The 15,085-nt window shown below is 36.5% G+C and overlaps 1 non-coding gene across 1 annotated transcript; it reads right to left on the bottom strand.

Annotated features, from left to right (window-relative positions):
• Positions 1 to 14,547: 14,547 nt before the first annotated feature.
• On the bottom strand, positions 14,548 to 14,653 carry LOC145557022 (small nucleolar RNA R71). Its single transcript, XR_014092105.1, has one exon. It is a non-coding gene; the product is annotated as a small nucleolar RNA R71 (small nucleolar RNA).
• Positions 14,654 to 15,085: the final 432 nt, after the last annotated feature.

Raw genomic sequence — 15,085 nt, 5'->3', positions numbered from 1 at the left:
TTCCCCAAGGTGTTATGAAAGTTGTTTTCTCCATGTCTTCTTTTGCCATGAGGATCTAATTATACCTTGCGTATCCATCCATGAATGAGAGAAGTGTGTGGTTCGCTGTATTATCTACTAGAATATCAATGTGTGGTAAAGGGAAGTCGTCCTTTTAACTTGCCTTATTAGATCTCGATAGTCAACACACATTCATACCCTTCCATCCTTCTTTAGAACTGGGACTAAATTTGCAACCCATTCGGGGTATTTGGATACCCTGATAAAACCTGCTGTTATTTGTTTTTGTACTTCTTCTTTTATTTTAAGAGCTACGTCGGTTTTCATTCGACGTAAATTTTGTTTTACAGGTTTCTTTCCTAGAATTAATGGAATTGTGTGTTGAGCTAATTCTCTATTAATGCCAGGAACATCTTCATATGACATACATCGATAAATTCTTTTAATAGATTAATAAAATCGGTTCTTTCTTCTTTATTAAGTGTTAGTCCGATTTTAACTTCTCTTTTTATGGTTGGATCTTTTGAGATGTCAACTGTTTCAGTATCCTCAATTATCGATGTTTTATTTTCAAGTGTTTCCATTGCTTTAATTATTTCTTTGTCACTTTCATTGTTAGTTAAGCAATGCTCATCATCTTGAGTTAAAGAACGACACGAGTAGTAAGCAGAAGAAGACATATTATTGAATTATGAAATCATTACATCAAATAAAGTGACGTCCGTTGGGACTTGGTTATTGACTATCCTAGGGTAAAACACTAAAGAAGAAGAGCTAGGAGAGGGTGCTACGACTAAGGACTTAGAAGACTCGATAGGGGTAGACTCTGACTCAGGCTTTGACATAGATGATTCATCGAGCATTTGTCCTTATCCGGTTCTTATTGAAATTTTTCTTCCACTTGGAATAGTCACTTTCACGGTCTTTCTTCATCCTTGAACTAGACCCTCTGCCGGAGTGATAAGTTTGGAAGGATCAAAGTTATCACTCTGTAATACTGTTTGAATGAGCAAAGAGTTGTCTTCAATACGGGTTGGCTCATTCTTTTCATACCCAAGGAGGAGTCCGATGACATTAAAATCAAAGCATGGGGGTGCTTTTTCCTTATGGATGGGAGTTGGGACATCATCTATAAAGTTGCAATCAAGAAATATTTCGAAACCAGATTGTCTTATCCCATTCTTGACAAATGGTTTAGGGAATTCATGGCATGGATAGTCCTCTCCCTCTTTTATGAATTTCCTATTTAGAGTAAGAGGATAAAGATCCATTAGGATTGCTTTCTTTTGGGTACGAGCGTTCCTACGTGCGTTTGCCTTTTCTCGGTCTTGCTTAAGATCTTCTAGAGTCGGTTCGAAACCAAGTCCAAAAGTGTCCAATTTAGGGAGGCCAGGTAGCCCTATTTGTTTTGCTATTCTTTTTTTCATTCTGAGGGTCGTTCCCGGGAAGTGTCCTTATTTCTTAAGGATGGCATTTACTGTCATGTTAGAGTGGAGGTCGTAGTGAAGAGGGGTCCTTTCGTCCTCCTCGATCGAGGAGACCTCTTCGTTAAAGCCCCACAAGTCCTCGTCATCTTCATCGTGCTCCACGTTTATTATGGGATTCTTAATGGCTTTTATTCTCATTGGTGAAGAATCAGTCGTGACAGGGATTCCTCTAACTATAGCCTTCACTTGCTGATGAACACTATAAGAAAAATCTATTTTCGTAGTGATTATTTCGTAGCGATTGTACATTCGCTACAATATGCAAGTATATTTGTGAAATAATTAAGGATGTCGTATCATTTTTACATTCGCCATGGTTTTCCCAGATATATCGATACAGAAAACATAATAATACATATCCACACTATTTTTACACATTTATATAATTTTGAGAAATCGTATCATTTACAATCGCCACTAAATCCTAAAAATCGATACGAAAATCCTTTTTAGCACTAGATATATAAATATTGTTTGACGAAGATTACATTAAATATGTCATAGCTTATTGGTGAAACATTTAATATAAGAGTTCAGGTTGCATGTTCGAATTCTGTAAAGATCATACGCATGTTTTTTTTTTTTTTTTAAGAAAATGAGTTAAACATTTATAGAGATTGTAATCGCTACAATAATCACCACGATTGGATGTAGTTTTTCGTATCGATTATTGAGGCCAACCCCAAAAATATTGAAAACCACTACTAAAGGCTAAGGCAACGGGGGATATTGTATCGAATGACCATTCGTTGGGAAAGCTTTTTGTTGCAATTACAATCGATACTAAAGGTTAAAATAATCGCTACGAAAAGGTTATTTTCTTGTAGTGGAAGGGATGAATGGACAACCTTTAGATCATGAAGCAAAGGGAGTCCCAACAATAGGTTGAAAGAGGCCTTAATGTCTACCACTTGAAAAGTAGTGGCATGTTCTATGACTCCTGCCGTCAAATTCATAGTGATAGTCCCAAGAGCTTGGCGGCGAGTGTTATCATAGGCTCTTATTCCCTATGTAGACGGGGACACGTCTTCATCTTTAATCCCTAACATTCTCGCGGTTCGGAGTGGACAAACATTAATCGCTGATCCATTATCTACAAGATTCATTAGGACATTCATTCTCTTGCAGATTATTGTGAGATTTAATGCTTTTTATGTTTATCACCCTCTGGAGATTAGTCCTTGTCAGAAAAGGTGATCACATTTATAGGACTATTTATAGGACTAGGAAGATCACTTGTGAGAAAGTTAGCCAACCCCTCATGAGTGGTTTCAGAATATATTCCTATTTTTTCCAAAGCATTCATTACTGGCAACCTATGTTAATGGGATGTAGCTAAGAGCTTCCATACATTCATGTCAACTTTTGTATTCTTCAATTGCTTGACAACATCGTTGTCCTCTATTATAGGTATGAGAATTTGCTAAGTAGTAGGGATAGGTTGTTGCACAATAATGGGAGGTTGCATTCACCCAGACCTTGTGAAGACATCTATGGGTGAATCTTCTTCATCCCAAATTTCGTCCACCGGATACATTGTGGAGAGTGGGGTCTCTTCCAAATCTTTAAGGTAGACATCCTCATTGTCACTGTCCCAAACTCCATTAATTGTAGCATCTTTTTCTTGCGGAATTTAGACTATCTTTTTATCATCAATCAGAATCTAAATTAAATCTTTAAATTTAAAACATTGTTCTATTGTATGTCCCCCTGATTGGTGATATGGACAGTAGAATCTATTTGTCCTCTTTAGTAATTCAAATGGTCTCGGTTTGAGAGGTTTAATCTTGCCACCCTTGGAGAGCATTTTGAACATGTTTGCATAGGTGGTCCCAATTGGAGTGTAGGACTTATGGCTCCTTTTGGTTGTTTCAACTACAAAGAAACTAAAGAGAGAATGGTTTCTTCGTAGTTGGTGCTACCTCTTTGTTGACATGTTTATTTCGTTCTTGTTCAGTGCGTTCAAGAATCCTTCTACACATGCCTACAAATTTTTCTACCGAATATACAAGGAATAATATATCTTCCTTAGTGGGCGGTTTTTGCATTGGGGACGATTCACTCATGGCTTCGAAGAATACTTCTTGTAATTCTTCAAGGGCATGAGTTTCTTTGACTTGTTTGATCAAGGATGAGGGATCAACAGAATTTTCCTCATCAGATGGCCAAGGAATCAGAATGTTGTACACTATTGATACTTGGCTTCTTACTTGCAGGAGGCACTAGGAGTTTATTATTGTCGATTAAGTCCTGGATAGCTTCCTTTAGCTTCCATCAATTCTCAGTAAGATGGCCCCTGGCTTGATGGTATTTGCAGTGTGCATTGGGGTTCCAATTAGCAGATCTCTTTTTTATTAGTGGATCCCCAAATGGTTCAATAGGAGTTATAAGACCCTTTGCATGAAGACGGTCAAATGCGGTGTCATAACTCATACCGATAGGAGTAAAGTTTTTCCTAAATGGTTTCTTTTGTCCCTGATTGTTCATAGCAAGGACTTCATTAAAATTAAAGGTGCTAACATTTTTTGAGTGGGTAATTTTGGAAGAAGAAGGATTGTCGTTCTTCTTTCCTTTCCAGCCACTGTTGGAGTTAGTGTTAGCAGCTTTTTGTTTTGCAAGGTCGTCTTCAATATTAATTCTAATGTCATAGACGGCCTTTAAAGTGTTCAAGTTGCTTTGATACTTGAGATGCTTAGAATATTTTTCCTGGAGATTCTTTATGAACAATCTCACAAATTCTTTTTCAGTAGGAACCTCAATCATCTTAGCAGAGGTTTCCCTCCACTTATTAGAGAAAGAAGTGAACCCTTCATTCTCTTTTTGTTTGAGTATCTCAAGTTCCCTATGATCAATTTCAACTTGAATGTTGCACTTGTACCTATTAATAAAAGCATTTACAATGGCATCCTAAGTAGAGGTTTTCTCTTTGTCAAGGGAAAAGATCCATGGTTGACAGACATTTTCTTGTGATAAAGAAAACAATGTATGAAAAAATTTCCTATCTATCCCTTTAATATTCATTATTGTCTTAATTTCTCTTAAGTGGAAGTAGGGATTGAATATTAGCAACTACAACGGCAAAAATAGACATATTCGTATGACACACAGGGTGTTAAGGCAATTTCTCAAAAATAGAGTGATTGCTTTGGACTATGTGAGGTCCGAAAAGAACTTGGAAGATCCTTTAACGAAAGGATTAGCAAGAAACCAAGTTGATGAATCATCGAGGGGAATTGGACTTAAGCCATATGATACATTACATTTGTCCTAATTCCTATGGTGATGTTGTTGCTAATGTTTAGTTGTGTTTGTGAGTTTAGTTTTTTAACTCTTAATGGGTCTTTGTGCTATGTAGACGCACACTAAAGGACTCACCTATGTGGTTGTGAAGACTGGCCATCTTCTATGAAAACTTTGGCCGGTTTTCTAGAGCCTTCACTAGACCGAAGGTGAATGTGCTTGGCTATAAATAAGTACATCTCTTCGTGGAGTTCAAGTATATTTTGGAGTAACATATGTGATAGGGGGTCTTGGATTAAATCTTAGAGTTTCAAGGTCCGTCCATTATTTGATCAAGGGTGTAAGGGTTTCAAGGTTTTTCCACCCTTATACATGTAATTCATTTCCTCATCTCACTAAACACTAGATTTCAAATTAATTATGTAAATATGTAAGTGTTATGTATTAATCTCCTCTTATTCCTAATATGTTGCTTATCCTCATCTTTTTTTGGCTTTTCTTCCCTTCCTTTAGTGGGAGATTGTTGGAAATAAAGAAAGGAAATTCAAAGGGTCATATATGGGCACCCGGTCAGGCGGGCATCGCCCGATTGGGCAAGAGAAGAGTAGTAAAATTCTGGAGTTTCGTTGCCAGATCGGACAATCTCCACCCGACCAGGCGATCCTCGCTCAATCAGGCGGGCATCGCCCGATTGGGCGAGAGAAGAGTCGTAAAATTCTGGAGTTTCGTTGCCAGATCGGGCGATCTCTGCCCGACTGGGCGAGCCTCGCCCGATCAGGCGCGAGAAGAGTCGTAAAATTCTAAAGTTCCGCCGCCCAATCGGGCGCCCGACCGGGCGAGACCTGCCTGACCGAGGACGAGAAGACATCTGGTAAAAAGGGAATGTCCGCCCGCCCAATCGGTCGCATGTTTGTCCGTTAAACTCCAACGGTTCCCTTGGATTCCTCTTCTTGTTTGATTTCTTGTAACCCCCCATTTAAGAGGTTGATTATGGTGTTTTAATCCCTAAAATATTTCTGATTTCATTTTCCTTTTCATAGAAGATTCCTCCATGATCTTTCATCTTCTTGAATAATTCATTTCTATAATTAGGAGGATGCTTTTATGATTTTTTCACATACAAGAAATATATACAAAACACAATAACTTAAACACATCTCTCTTTTTGGGCATAAGATACTTAACTCCAACCTTCCACCTAAAAGTGTCTTTGTGTGGAAGTGGTGTGTTAACCTTAGGGAACGTACAAGCAAATACAATTAAGCATCGTGGTTGCGCCGGAATTTTGCATTCAAGTCAGTGATTTACATCACGACACACCGGTTTTGTTCTTTGTTTGTAAGATCATCTTTTCGATATTGCTTAATAAATTAATACTATTTGTTCTAGACTTCTTCCTTATTTACAACACAGGGGAGAATGGGAAGTGTGCGAGAAGGGAGTTAGAGGTTGTTGCGGTGCGGCTCGTCTGTGCTCTCGAGCATCAATCTTGTGTGATGCTGACGAGCAACGCAGCCCCCAAATGTGCAAATTTGCTTGTTCATCACCAAAATCGATTAGAACGTGGCAACTTGAACTTGGAATATTTACCTACAAAATACAAATATAGGTAAGGGCGGAAAAAAAACTAAACAAAAACTACGAATTAAGAACTAAAATATAAAATAAATAAAAAAAACCTCATAAAAACTAATCGAAACCCAAAATGAGCTTTAAAATGGAAAACCAAATATAACTAAGAAAATTATAGGAAGATAAAGAAAGAAAATATAGAAAAAGGACCTAAATCTTATTCTTTTGATCGACATAAATGACGCTCATCAATAATTTTAAAATCTAGTGTAAAAAAGTCATTTCGTATCGATTTTTGGGTTTTAGTGGCGATTGTAAACGATACACTTTTCTATAATTTTATAAATGTGCAGAAGCGTATTTTAGGCGTCGTATGAAGTGCGCCTATGTTAAGCATGTGTGCATATGCTTGGCTCTCATACGAAGTTGGAATTGACGTGTACGATTCTAATAAGTTTTTAGGAACTTGTAAATAGTTCACGGATCATAAAAGGCAACCACGATAAAGGGACAACGATAGGCAACAACGATTAGCCCGTGAAGTTTCACTAGTAGAAAAAGGCTTATTTGCGTCGCTCATTTATAGTGTATTTGCGTCGCTTCTATGAGCGACGCAACTGCTCGCGACGCAAATGACTTTTGAGTCATTTGCGTCACTCCTAGGCGCGACGCAAATAAGAGTCATTTGCGTCGCTCCTTTATAAAGGAGCGACGCAAATGACTTTTTTTGATAAACTTATTTTTTGTCATTTGCGTCGCTCCTTTATAAATAAGCGACGCAAATGACTTTTCTGATAAACTTATTTTTTGTCATTTGCGTCACTCTTGTATAAAGGAGCGACGCAAATGACTTTTCTGATTAACTTATTTTTTGTTATTTGCGTCACTCCTTTATAAAAGAGCGACGCAAATGACTTTTCTGATAAACTTATTTTTAGTCATTTGCGTCGCTCCTTTATAAACAAGCGACACAAATAACTCTTCAGATAAACTTTTTTTGTTATTTGTGTCGCTCCTTTATAAACAAGCGACGCAAATGACTCTTCCAATTAACTTATTTTTTGTTATTTGCGTCACTTGTTTATATAGGAGTGACGCAAATGACTGAGTAGACAATACAAAACTGCTGTATTTGCGTCACTTGTTTGTTTAATGAGTGACGCAAATGAGGTGAATTTTTTTTTTAATTATAATATAATAATTGCCTTGTATATGTTTGTAGTACCTGTTTTCCTAGGTATAAAGTAATATGCTAACGCTAATATAATTGAAATTAAAATGCAATATTATTGAATAATGCAAATGTAAATTTCGGCAGAGTCTCCTTTGTAATTTGGTCTACCCATAAAATTGGGAATGACGGCATTATATTAACAACCTGTCCAATAATTTACATCTCAATATCATAGACATTATACTCATCATCCCAACACCAATTAACCAAATTATTTCATTTCAAGCCTATAATCCAAAACAACAGTCAAACATGCGCTAAGTGGTAAATCTAAAGTTCAACATTACATATAAAATACTCTGCCCAAATATCTCGGATCTCATTTATCTCCTCCTCGGTGTACGGTGTAGTTCTTGAAAAATCCTATCAACACAACAAATATACAAGAGGAAAGTTTTAATTCAAGATTGTAGCTAACATCAAATTGTATTTATCAAACAAAAATTAAATATTTGACAACTCATACCTGAATAAGATCTTCACTGCTATGGTGATGTTCAAGTATTTCGTACATATAACGCATGACGTAGTAGCCACACTCACGTCCACCCAATTGTTAAGGACACTACATGTAATATATTTGTAAGTTGAATTAAATTGCTATACTTCAATTATTAAGAAACTAAAAGTTAGGGTAAGAAATTAAGGTAACCTGTCCCAAATGCCATGTCAATTTACTTCCCCTAGATTGTCCACTTAATGCCTTAAAACTTCGAAAAGCACTACACATTTGAAGAACAGTCCCAAATCGGGAAATAGTGAGCCATGATCTTCTTAGACCCAAAAAAATTCAAGTAGTTATCACCTAAATGAGATAGAACATTCAAGAACAGTCCCAAACCGGGGACTATTCAAGACTTACTCCTAATGAGTAAGCCCTGAACGGGTATCTAAGCCAATGATGCAAGTATTATTGCAATTCCAATCAATTATATCACAATTAAAAATCTCATACAATTCACAATCATTATACCAACCAGAACAAATAAGTTAATATTGCAAAGAATGGACCACAATATTAACAATATTTGACTCACGTGACGCCATGTGAGTCCGTAGGAGCAATTTTTTAATTAATGGCAGATCTACTGGTACCGTACTCACCTCCTTTCCTTTATATCTTATTGTTTATAGTGGACAGGAATACATACAACATATACTATATATGATGATCACATAAAGTGACCAAACCAAAAGGGTCAGTCCAAATATTAAGTATCTTTGTCCCTGTGATTATGATAATCACTTTGTCTGACCACGTATTTGTGTGTGTGCTCGTGATCCTAAATCTCATAGAACAAGAGCGAGCACGAGAGAAATAGAGTTCAGGACATTACTGAAAGTGCCTAAGTAGAGGTACTTGTTCTCATAAACGCGCCCAATTCGTGCTTCCCATCGCCCATTATGATGATGCCTACAAAAAAATTAAATGATAAAAAATAATTTTAATAAGACATTCAAAGAATCATATAGATGTCACATGACCCATGAAATTAAAGAAAAAACAATGAATGTTCAAAGATGCAAACAAGCAACCATTAGTATATTGCAAAACAGCAACTGTAAAAATCTACAGACTAAATGTACTAGCTGAAAACATGCAGGTGAATATATTAAACCAGCAGAATTGAGATGAGCCTCAATGAAAATTCAATGACTGGAATTATAAAAATTCAGTCATTAAGATTCCTGTGTTTCGTGTGCTTGCAACTTGCAAATCCAACCAGCTTATCTTTTAAGATTCCTAATAATTAGATGGACTAAAATGGATGATGATACTCCAATATCACGTTCCCAACGCCTTTTCCTCTTTTCACTTTATAGTTCCTAGTCTTTTATAAAGTAATGGAGAAAATATAAAGCTAACCATTTGTCCACGCTTAGAGCCACTGTTTTATCAACCCAACATAGCACACTTTTCACAAGCATCAGTTCTGAAACTGAAATTTGTGGCATACTTGGTAGTATATAAAACTCTGCCCCTTCAAATACCCACCAGTTAAAATAATTAAACCCATAATTAACAACCAAGTTTTGATTAATTTTCCTACACTACTATCACATGCAACATCTACATGCATGATTATTTCTAGTATTCTGTAAATTGAATTTTGTAACTGAAAATTATTTCACTTGTTTGGATGTTTAACAGGCTATATGCTCAAATTGCAGTAACGGAGTTATAGTAATTAAATTATCCTACCATATGTAAAGACGGCGAAAGCGGAATTCTGGGTACACCCATCCATAATTATTCCAAGAAAGTTCTCTTGGGCAATTTATCAGTCAATTTAAGTACATACATTTCCAATTTTCAATGCAATTAGCCAAGAATTATTATGTGTATTCCATTATCAGATGACCTAGTAATTGTATTCTTAATTATTATTATGTGTATTATAATTATTATTATGACTAAAATTATAAAAATTCAATTAAATCTGCCATATAATTTCTAATTAGTGAACTAACACTGAACTTGAAATTAAACTAAGTCATTGTTCAAGTTAAATGCTACATTCTATCTACCATCAAAAGATTGAACATAAATAGAAGCAATCTTACCATAGGTGAACTTGATTTCAAAAATTCAACAATGTCGAGCCGAAATCGATTTTTGGGGGCGAAATTAAGCGATTTTTCCACTCGAAAATTCAAAAATTCAACATTGCTGTAATTTGCTTGAACTTCCTCGGGTTTTTGGGGGCAAAAATTCAGCGATTTTTCCACTCGAAAATTTCAGTTATTGCTCGAATTTTTTCAGCAGGATTTTTAATTGAATTTTTTGGGGTTTCTAGGGTTCGAATTCGTATGGAATTGAGTACATTTTTTGCTCGAAATGGGGGATTTTTGGTCGAAAATAATCAATTTTTCTGGGGTTTAAGGATTCGAATTAATTAGGGTTTTTGGTCTAAATTTTTGCTCGAAATTGCTCGGATTTGCTGCCGATTATGGGTGTTGAACTTGATTGCGATTTTGGATGTTGAATTTGCTGGGGAATTGCAGTTTTTTGGGCGAATTTGTGGGTGTTTTTTGGGCGAATTTTTTGGATTGAAGGGTCGATTTTGGATGTTGAATTTGTTGCAACTCTGTTTTTTTCTTTATGTTTAGTGAATTAGTGAAAGGTAGGTGTGAAAAGCTAAGGTCAAAAAGAATAACCTAAAGTGCAACAGAGTTATTTGCGTCACTTTATAATAAAAATGCGACGCAAATAACAAAATCTGAAATGCTGAAAATTTGTTATTTGCGTCGCTCATTTATTAAAGGAGTGACGCAATTTATTCACTGCCTTATTTGCGTCGCTTGTCAGTAAATGAGTGATGCAAATAAGTTTATTATTTGCGTCGCTTCAATAAATAGGAGCGACGCAAATGATAGAAAGCTAACATACACTTGTTTTTTGCGTCGCTTCTTTAATAACAAGCGACGCAAATAACTTTAAAGGAGGGTAAAAATACACATTTGCTTCGTTCTTTAGAATGAGTGACGCAAATATGGCGACGCAAATGAGCCTTTTTCTACTAGTGTTTACACCCCATTCATAATCCACGAGATTACTAACTCTATATGGTTCGGAACCACTAAAGGAAGATCGGAGATGATGGTACAAAGTGAGTCATGGAGTCACATTCGCCCGTAGTGGCATCTACTAGATTCTTATAGTGAAAAGTGATTCCTGCGATCTCAAAGGCATGCAAACAAATATTCAATTCACTCCAAACTATTATTATGCTAAATTGGTTGAATATTAATGCAACATATAATTCTAAAATATTAGTATCACTTGATTTAATAACAAGATTAAAAAGTAACCTAAACCGGTTGTCCAAATTATCTTATTAGGCGTGATTTTCAATTACATATTCCCTTTAACATGCAATATGGTCATCAATAATAACAATAGAAGTCAACATTAATATTGAAAGCAATTTAATAATAATATCAGTAGTTAAATAATTATAAACTTAATCATGATTCTAGCAATATTAATAATAAGAGTAATTAAGTGAAATAATTACTCACTTTCTGTATTTCTTTGAATTGCTACATCATGAATAACCGGTTAGTAAATTCAATAAATATATAAATCAAATGGAAATTAAATCAAATACAAGTAGAGTTGATTTGGTCCAAACGCTCAGTTATTTGTATCTTTCATGCCTTGGTTAAAGGACGGAACCCCAGGTCAAGTATAGACTCCTTGGAGTGCTTAAAGGAGGAATGATTTAGTTAGGAATATAGGTTTAAGGCTTAGAATATGTGAGAGTGAGAGAGAGAGAGAGAGAGAGAGAGAGAGAGAGAGAGAGAGAGAGAGAGAGAGAACATGTTGATTTTTGGTGTAGAAGAGAGGAATAGAGAATGATTTTGTGCCCCGAACTGTAGAAAGGAGGGGGTATTTATAGAGGAAATGAGTAGGGGATCATATGAAATCCTACAAAAGATATTAAAAAAAATCCTAATTTAAGGCATAGTGACACGGTCAGTGCCTGCCACGACACGGCAATGGGTGTCGTGACACGATAAAGATTAAAGTGTCGCGGTGTGCAGTTTTTCCCTAAAGTGATAAAACTCTTGAAAATTGTAAGCAGAGAGTACGCATAAAAATCCCATGTCACGTTATGTGTACCGTGACACGTCAAAGGACTTCGCGACGCGGTATATCCACCGTGGCGTGGCACGTGGCTCCGTGTCACGATGTACAGTGATGAGTGTCATTTATGGCACTCATTTAATTCTCTTTATGGTGGATTTCATGCTATTCTATAGCTCTTTCCCTTATCTTTTCCCTAATTTTACTCTTTATTTCTTTACTTTGCATTTTCTTAGTTGAATTTCTATCTTTATGCATTTCTTGGTTTATTTTGTTATTTTCTCTTTTATTTGCTTGTTTTCTTTCATTTTTCAGGCTAAGGTCGTTATCTAAAGATTCCCGAGGCCTCTTCCCAAGTTTGGCATTGATTAGGATGCCTAATGTTCTCAATTTGAAGCTCGAGAATGGAGAAGTGCAAGTTCCTAAAGACTTTAGGTCGTGCTTTCAAGTCGTGGGGGCATGATTTCTCGTGTTGAACCCACAAACTTGGGGTTTTGAAACTGTAAGGTCCCGTGTTTATCAAGAGCATTGAGTGGAACGCACGAGGAGCATCGACATGATGGTGAAGAGGGATGCCTTGTTCCCAGGCGCGGGCGCGCGTAACTATGGCGAGGTCGCGCCTCTCTCGGGCACGGGCGCACCTGTCTAGGTCTCTGTTCCATTCCTAGATTTGTGCGGTCTCGCTCTCACTTATAGTTGGCCGCGCCTGTACGGGTTTATTTGGGGACAATCTAACTAATTTGTCTTTGTTAGTTTTACTATATATAGATTTTCATTCTATTTTTAGAAGGAGGGGATTATAATAGATTTTTGAGAATTATAATAGAAATTTAGATCATTTTATAGAGAGAGAAACTTTAGATTGTAGAGAGAGAAGTTATTGGTTGATGATTGAAGATTGATGATTCTAGATTGAATGAACAATCGCACAAAACAATTGAAGCAAGTTTGTAAGGATTTCTTTACTTTAATGCAATCTTTAGATTATGATTTTAATTATTTTGTTGATTGTTCAAGTTTGAATTGAATTTGTGATTGAATTAGTTTTATTGATATGATGATGATGAAATTATTGTTTAGCTTAGTTTTGATCTTGATTTCTATGGATTGTGAGTAGTTCTCTTGCTAGGGAAATGGTGAAGCATATATGAGTAATGGATTGATGCAAATTGGGGGAAATTGATAGAGTTGATGTTGTGATTATATTGGTTGATTGATTAAGTGCATGAGTGTGATTAATTGAAGAGTAGCTAACTTTGATTGTTACACTAGAATGCATTGTAAGCTCACATTGATACGGAAAATTGATTTGTGGCTTGCTTTTGTCGATTGAGTAGGTTTTCAAGGTTCGTAGTTAGAGTCTCTCATAGTTGATGCTAGATTAACCTCTAGGAGATAAGCCTACCATACTCTCTTGATTGCTTAATTAATTTTCCCTCGTAACACTCGACTTAGTAATCTCCAATCCCAATTAGCTATATCCATTCCGAGTATATGTGGATCCTAACCCTAGTGCTTGATATTATTTGATTTCTTCTTGAGTGTTTGATTGTTTTGGAATTTGCACACCTTACTTCATTACTTTGAGATAGCTTAGATTTAGCATTTGCACTCATCTCCCATTCCTAGTGGTTCGACCCTCGACTTACTCCTATGCTAGGCATAAGGATGTGTTGAGAGATTACAAATTTTGTTTTGACCGAGGGTAGATTAGTTTTCAACGAACTAGTCTCCACCCTTGATAAAAAATGGCGCGTTGTTGGGGTATGGTGTAGTTGTTTGCTATTGTTGTTGAGTCTATTTCACTTAATTTCTAAAATACAAAAAGATTTTTCTCTTTAGGCTACATTTGTAGCCGTGCTATTGATATTTGCTTTGAGTTTTTTTGTATGCGTAGGATAAGAGGAAGGACTTTAGTGCCATTTGATCCAAAAATTGAGAGAACAATAACAAGGATAAGGGTTGCTAATTTTTCTTTGAGTCCAAGCTCTCCAAGAGAGGAAATTCACCAAGAAAGAGAAGAGGAGGATCGAGTAAGCATGGGAGCTAATCCAAGAGTTGCTTTGAAGAAGTTGGGAACTCCCGGCGCTTTTAGGTTTGAGAGTGGTATAGCTCCACCAACAACTCCCGCCAATGACTTTGAGATAAGGCCGAAAATGATAACAATGATTAAATGAAGGCAATTTAGTGGTGCCAAGCATAAAGCCCACTAAACCATCTTAAAGAGTTCGAGAAGTATTGTAATACCATCAAGGTCAATGGGATTTCTCAAGAGTTCATAAGGCTCAAACTATTTCCGTTTTCTCTAATCGGAAGAGCTTTGGAATTGTTGGACAAGGAAGTGAAACTTAATTCCTTGAGAACTTGGGAAAAGGTTACTGAAGAGTTTCTTTCTTGCTTCTATCTTCAAAAGAAGACCGCGGAGGCAAGAACTCTAATCCAAAGTTTCAAGCAATAGCCTAGTGAGAGTTTGTATAAGGCTTGGGAAAGATACAAGGAGTATCAACGTGAATGTCCTCATCATGGAATTCCAACTTATCAAATCATACAAATTTTCTATGGAGGATTGAGCCCCCAAGGAAAGTCGTGTCTTGATGCCGGAGCCTGAGGCCTGATTATGAACAAGACCGAAGAAGAGGTTGTAGATATAATTGAGAATGTAGTTCGTCACTACATGGATTGGCAAGAGGGAGAGAGAGAGTCCATAAGCAAGAGTGGCTCAACGGGTTATTCGGTTGATCATCTTAACGCAATCAATAAATTGTCTTCCCAAATCTCAAACTTGGGAAAGGAGATGACATTGATTAAAGCCAAGATAGAGTGCCTCTTCGGTTGCACCAAGTCTTCCCTCCCACATAAAAGGGAGAGGTACACCTTCTAACTCTACTCCTCCTTCAACTTCGAGTAATATGCCAAGTGGTTGTGTCTTTTGTGATGTTTGTGGGTCTTACGACCATGATT

This window comes from Chenopodium album, chromosome 8, assembly GCF_948465745.1.
Source record: "Chenopodium album chromosome 8, dcCheAlbu1.1, whole genome shotgun sequence".
Taxonomy (NCBI): Eukaryota; Viridiplantae; Streptophyta; class Magnoliopsida; order Caryophyllales; family Amaranthaceae; genus Chenopodium; species Chenopodium album.
This window is presented reverse-complemented; position numbering and strand designations above follow the sequence as displayed.